Below are 6461 nucleotides of genomic sequence, written 5' to 3'. Positions count from 1 at the left end.
TGACAAACCTGGATTGTAAAGTGCCTGGAGATATGTTGGGTAGGAGCTAACTTCTTTTTGAGGGCAAGCGGTTCCCTCTGATGATTGTCTTTGTCACACACCGTTGAAAATAACATCACTGGAGCTGCATATAATAACTTGGGTGGAGTTTTCACAACTGCTTTTACATAAGTAGCCTTTTACAGCTAGGAACCATGCCTGTACAATATGTCTGGCAATGCAACAGTGACATTGTGGTCCAGTCGCCAATTAGTCTAATGAGGTGCAAGATTTTAGCTTGAGGAAGAGAAAAGGTCTCTGACTGTTTATCATATTCATGAACGCACGCAGACGTGTGGCTGGATTGAGTGAAAACAAGACACATTTACACAATGTGGTTCCGAAAGGATATCTCCCTCAATAGGACAGTCTCTCAGGATTTCAGTGGATCAATTGATTCCACTGTTTTGAGTTTTGTCAACCATACATGTACTTAGATGGGCCTTCTGCTGTAAACTTTTGGAAAATAATTTTGCTGTACACACCATCTTGTTGTTGGTAGCATAGTGCTACAGTGGTTAGCGCGTCAACCTCACAGTACAGAAGTCCAGGGTTCGATTCCGGCTCCGGCCTCCCTGTGTGGAGTTTGCATGTTCTCCCCGGGCCTGCATGGGTTTGCTCCAGGTACTCCGGTTTCCTCCCACATTCCAAGAACACGCATGGCAGGTTAAAGGAATTCTCTAAATTGTCCCGAGGTGTGAGTGTGAGCGTGGATGGTTGTTCGTCTGTGTGTGACCTGCGATTGGCTGGCAACCGGTTCAGGGTGTCCCCCACCTACTGCTTGAAGACGGCTGGGATAGGCACCAGCCCCCACGCCCCGCGACCCTTGTGAAGATAAAGCGGATCAGAAAATGGATGGATGGATGGATGTTGTCAAGTTCTGGATTTGACAAACGGTATTGAAAACGGATGGTTTCTTTGGTTTTTAGTTCACTTGCATTGTTCCTCATCAACTGCATATTCACACATATCGGCGATATCAGCGTGACAGGTGGATACATGCAGATCACTAGAGATGTGTTTTTCTCTGACCAACCAATCAGAGAATGGAAAATGCTGATCTCATCCCGTGCCAGCTAACTGGCCTATGGAGCGTGAATGTGGAATCTGATTGGTTAAAGAAACAGTCCTATTGCTAAAGTAGTTTAAATACAACAGCCGGCACAACTGTTTCTGAAGGTCGCAACACAAACTGTCGAGGCTTGTGTTGACCTTGAGATTCCGCTTCCCGGTCGCTACACAGTGTTCGGTGGAGAGACACTGGAGAGACGAATGAACTCTATTCTTTTTTACTACAGTAGTTCCCCTCACTTCTGTTTTTTTCCACTCTTCTCATGCCAAGCAGAATAATTTGGTAACTGGAGATGTTGTACCAACCTGATAGTTAGGATTGGCTCTAAGCCACTTGCTAATTGTGGTGAGCCTGTTAAGATGCATTGGAGTCCGATTTCACCTCTGTCTACCGGCTCCCGCACTCCATCACCCGTAGCATTAAGCTGAAAACCTAACCACTGTAATGTGTATCCCTGTGGCCAGAGCACCCAACATTGAAGCTAGCCTTAGGGGGCTGGTTCGCAACAGGCCAAGATACCAGCGGAAGGCTAAAAACACTAGCTACTCAGGTAGAGTGACACATGTTGGCTCTAACGCAATCAGAGATCACAAAAAAGAACAAAGCTAGGACTTGTGCTCTCGCCAGAAAGTTGATTCGGCGTTGAATGATTGTCTCTGGACCCTATGTTAGAGTCTTAAAACACACATCGTTTTTTATGTAGATTCGACATGACATTTTACTGTACTTACTAATTCACCAGCACTGGGCGTTTTGTTTTGCAAGCCACCGCCTCATTACAGTTTTATCTTGTGGTTATTTACCATCCCCCTACCCTTTATTCTGCCTTTTTAGATGCAATTTCTGAATTTGTGGCTGACTTGGTGACTCGCGCACATCATCTACTTATTTTGAGTGACCTTAACATTCACATAATTCTCCCGTCAAAATACTTACTGTGGCATTTTTGAGAATAATTGATACTATTTGTTTCACGTAGATAAATAGATGAAGCAATGCATAAAAATGGTAATGCTTTAGATTTGGTAGATTTGGTACTAAACTAGGGCTTAGCGACCTCAAATGAAATGGTTTTACCATGTACAATATCACTCTTATGTCTGACCATTAATTCATAAGATTTGAAGTCTTGGCTCATTGTCACTGTCCTGACCACAAGCATAGAGAAAACTGCTACAATATTTGTTCAACAACTACTGCGCTCTCTGAGCTACTGCCTCTGGCAAAAGATTCCCTTCCTTCTTATTTCGGTTTGATTGACAATCTCACGAATGCTGTTCTGTTAATTACACTCGACTCCATAGCATGATTAAGACTTAAAACTCGTTCTAAAAGGATTACTCTGTGGTTTACAGAGGAAACCTGTGTACTTAATCAATCATGTAGGAAGCTTGAACGCAGATGGTGGGCGACTCAATCTGAGGTCTTCGTCAGGCATGGTGCGATAGCTTGCTCATATACAAAAAAGAACTCTTGATTTTGCTAAAAATAATTACTTCTCCATAATAATTGGTCTCAGTAAAAACAACCCAAACTATTTCTTTGATACAGTGGCAATGCTGACGCAACAGCAGCCGACCTCAAGATCCCCCCATTCATCTCACGATTTCATGCAATTTTTTTACCCAGAACATTCAGCTCATTAGGGATGGAATGGAGGACACTGTTCCCAAAACCCAGTCAAATCCTACCATGACTGATGTTAATAACGACATTAAGGCTGATAATTGTCTGACAGCCCTCTCTCATTTTAAAAAGTATGTCTTGAAAGCCTTACAGAACTGGTTAGTGCGGCAAAACAGACAACTTGCTTGCTAAACCTGCTTCCTGGCAAAATCATTAAAGACTTAGATTATGAGCCATTTTAATGTAAGTGAATGAATAACAGTTTAGACATCCTTCATTGAATTTCATTTGGGGGATCAATTTTACTGACAGGCGATATTTGAATTATTGGCAGTCATCATCCTAAAGATAATCATACCTGTCAACTCATACGGTTTAGCCATAGTGCAAGGCCATAACGCACAAATCATACGGATTCTGAAAATTTCCGTTTTTTTTTTTTTTCTCCCCCCTAACAGGTAGTTCCATTTGCTTTTGCCCAGAATGGTGCTAGTCTACTCGAATGCTTTCATTTCCGGTAACTTTCCAGTAAATCACGTGGTTCCTAGTATTCATTGCATACTTCGGTAGTGTACAAGCAAGTTCTACAAGGAAACAAATATATCATTCATATTTCGTGGTTTTTTTTTCTGCCATTATTTTGACATTTAAAATGCTTTGGTATGTTATAAGGATTTTTTGCTCTTGATAAGGATTTTTTTTGGTAGTTTATACAGGTTGGCGCTCCGAAAAGTTGACAGGTATGGATAATACTGGTAATTATTTCTGAGAAAAAATAGTTCTAAAGTGGTATTTTTATGTGGTCCAAATGACATTTCATGATTTGCAACAGGTTTTTTGAAAATGCTAATCATGTTTATATATGCTTTTTCTCCTATTGTTTAAAATGCCTTTCATGTTAAAATGCCTCTTTTTAAGAGTTCCTTTTTTTCTTGTTCTTTTACAAATGGTCATGTTATGCGACTTAAACTCTCTCTACCATTAATGCCACTTGAGGGAGCGTCATTACGTTTTTGCAATGCACCAGAATAATCTGTGATCTGAGATGGCCGGATGTGGCAGCCATTGTGCATTCACACAACAGCAGACAGCAAAATAGATGGTTAAATTCACATGTAACATAGTTAAAGTTGGCATGTTAACGTAGCCTTCGACAACCATTTTAGTTTCTTACGTGGCCCTTTAGAAAAAATTAATTGTCCACCCCGAGGGCTGGACTGGCACAAAAAAGTCAGCCCTGGCATTTTTAGTTAGATGAGCTGCACTGACGCAAGCATACGTACGCATATTCAGAGGTGTCAAATCCAGATGCAGAATGACTCGTTTACATACCGGTTGAGTAGAAGCATTTGTGGTTAAAGCCAAACGGTGACAGGATGTTTACTTGCTGGACCAGGATTTGACACCTCCTCGCGCACCTACACATGCTCGTAGACTCCTCTTTAACTGAGAAGTCATTGTTTCTCAAACCATTCACAATTCAGAGTTTTATGAAATAAAGATGCACAAATATCCAGATCCTTGCTCAACACACTATAATACAAGCAGCATCAATCTAAATAAAAAGTAATGTTTTGATGAGCTTAATTTACTTGATAATGCCATTTTATTTGCTTTGCTGATATATTCCCACCTCATGCATTTGCTGGTTAATAGCCAATCAGAGCCGACACCATTTTGCACTCTGCAATTAATGGAACATTCATCCATCCATCCATCCATTATCTGGGGTCGGGTCGTGGGGGAAGCAGCTTTAAGGAACAACCCCATACTTCCAGTCTCCCCAGCCACCTCTTCCAGCTCTTCCCAGGGGATCCTGAGGCATTCCCAGGCCAGCTGGGGGACATCGTCCCTCCAGCATGTCATGGGTCACCCCCGCGGAACACTTCACCAGGGAGGTGTCCAGGAGGCATCCTAATCAGATGACCGAGCCACCTCATCTGGCTCCTCTCGATGTGGAGGAGAAGCGGCTCGACTCTGAGCCCCTCCCGGATGACCGAGCTTCCCACCTTATCTCTAAGGGAGAGCCCGGACACCCTGCGGAGGAAACTCATTTCGGCCGCTTGTATCTGGGATCTCGTTCTTTCAGTCACGCCCTCCAGCTCGCGTGACCATAGGTGAGGGTTGGAACATAGATCGACATCGTAAATGGAGAGCTTCGCCTTTTGGCTCAGCTCCTTCTTCACCACGACAGACCGATACAAAGTCCGCATCACAGCAGATGCTGCACCGATCCGCTTGTCAATCTCTCGCTCCCTTCTGCCCTCACTCATGAACCCCAAGATAAATAAATTCCTCCAGTTGCGAACCAAACATCGGTGGTATAGGGACCGAATAGCCCGTATCAGGGGTTCGGTATCCCATACTCCCGAAGCACTCCCCACAGAACTCCCCCGAGGGACATGGTCGAATGCCTTCTCCAAGTCCACAAAGCACATGTAGACTGGTTGGGCGAGTTCCCATGTACCCTCGAGGACCCTGCTAAGAGTTTAGAGCTGGCCACTGTTCCACGGCTGGGACGAAAACCCCACTGCTCCTCCTGAATCTGGGGCTCAACTTCCCGACGGACCCTCCTCTCCAGCACCCCTGAATAGACCTTACAAGGGAGGCTGAGGAGTGTGATCCCTCTGTAGTCGGAAGACACCCTCCAGTCCCCCTTCTTAAAATAAGGGACCACCACCCCGGTCTGCCAATCGAGAAGTACTCTCCCCGATGACTATGCGATGTTGCAGAGGCATGTCAACCAGACCAGCCCCACAACATCCAGAGCCTTGAGGAACTCCAGGCGGATTTCATCCACCCCCGGGGCTTTGCCACCGAGGAGCTTTTTAACCACATCGGTGACTTCAACCCCAGAGTTAGGAGAGGCCACCTCAGAGTCCCCAGACTCTGCTTCCTCTAAGGAAGGCGTGTTGGTGGAGTTGAGGAGGTCTTCGAAGTATTCTGCCCACGACTCACAATGTCAGTAGCGCCCCATGTCCACTGTACACTGTATTAATGTTGCACTGCTTGCTCCTCCTGAACTGTCAGTTGCTGGACCAGAATTTCCTCAAAGCCAGTCGGCTTCTATGGCCTCACTGAACTCTTCCCAAGCCTGAGTTTTTGCCTCGGTGACCGCTAAAGCTGCATTCCGCTTGGCCAGCCGGTACCCATCAGCTGCTTATGGAGTTCTACAGGCCATAAAGACATGATAGGACTCCTTCAGTTGCCGGTGTCCACCAGCAAGTACAGGGGGTGCCGCCACAACAGGCTCCAACCACCTTACAGCCACAACCCCGATTGGCCTCCTCAACAATAGAGGCGCGAAATGCGGTCCACTCGGGCTCAATGTCCCCCGCATTCCCTGGGACGTGGGGAAAACTCTATCGTAGGTGGGAGTTTAAACTCCTTTTCACAGGGGATTCTGTCAGATGCTCCCAACAAACCTTCACATTACGTCTGGGTCTGACAGGTCGAACCAGCATCTTCCCCCACCTTCGAAGCCAACTCACCACTAGGTGGTGGTCAGTTGACATATCAATTCTAAACGCTGTGTTTTTCCTTGGGTTTTTTTTCCTGTTTATATTATGAATATGCTGAGCATGGATATGCGTTTCCTTTTTTCATGAAACCATGACTGTGGATGGTTTGAAAAATGTATGACTTCACAGTCATATTGTTAGCTTACCATGGTTTGAAAATCCATCCACCCATTTTCTCAATCACTCATCCTCATGAGCCTTGT

This window comes from Hippocampus comes, unplaced genomic scaffold (genome assembly GCF_001891065.2).
Source record: "Hippocampus comes isolate QL1 unplaced genomic scaffold, H_comes_QL1_v1.1 scaffold104, whole genome shotgun sequence".
Taxonomy (NCBI): Eukaryota; Metazoa; Chordata; class Actinopteri; order Syngnathiformes; family Syngnathidae; genus Hippocampus; species Hippocampus comes.
Note: the sequence above shows the minus strand (reverse complement) of the source record.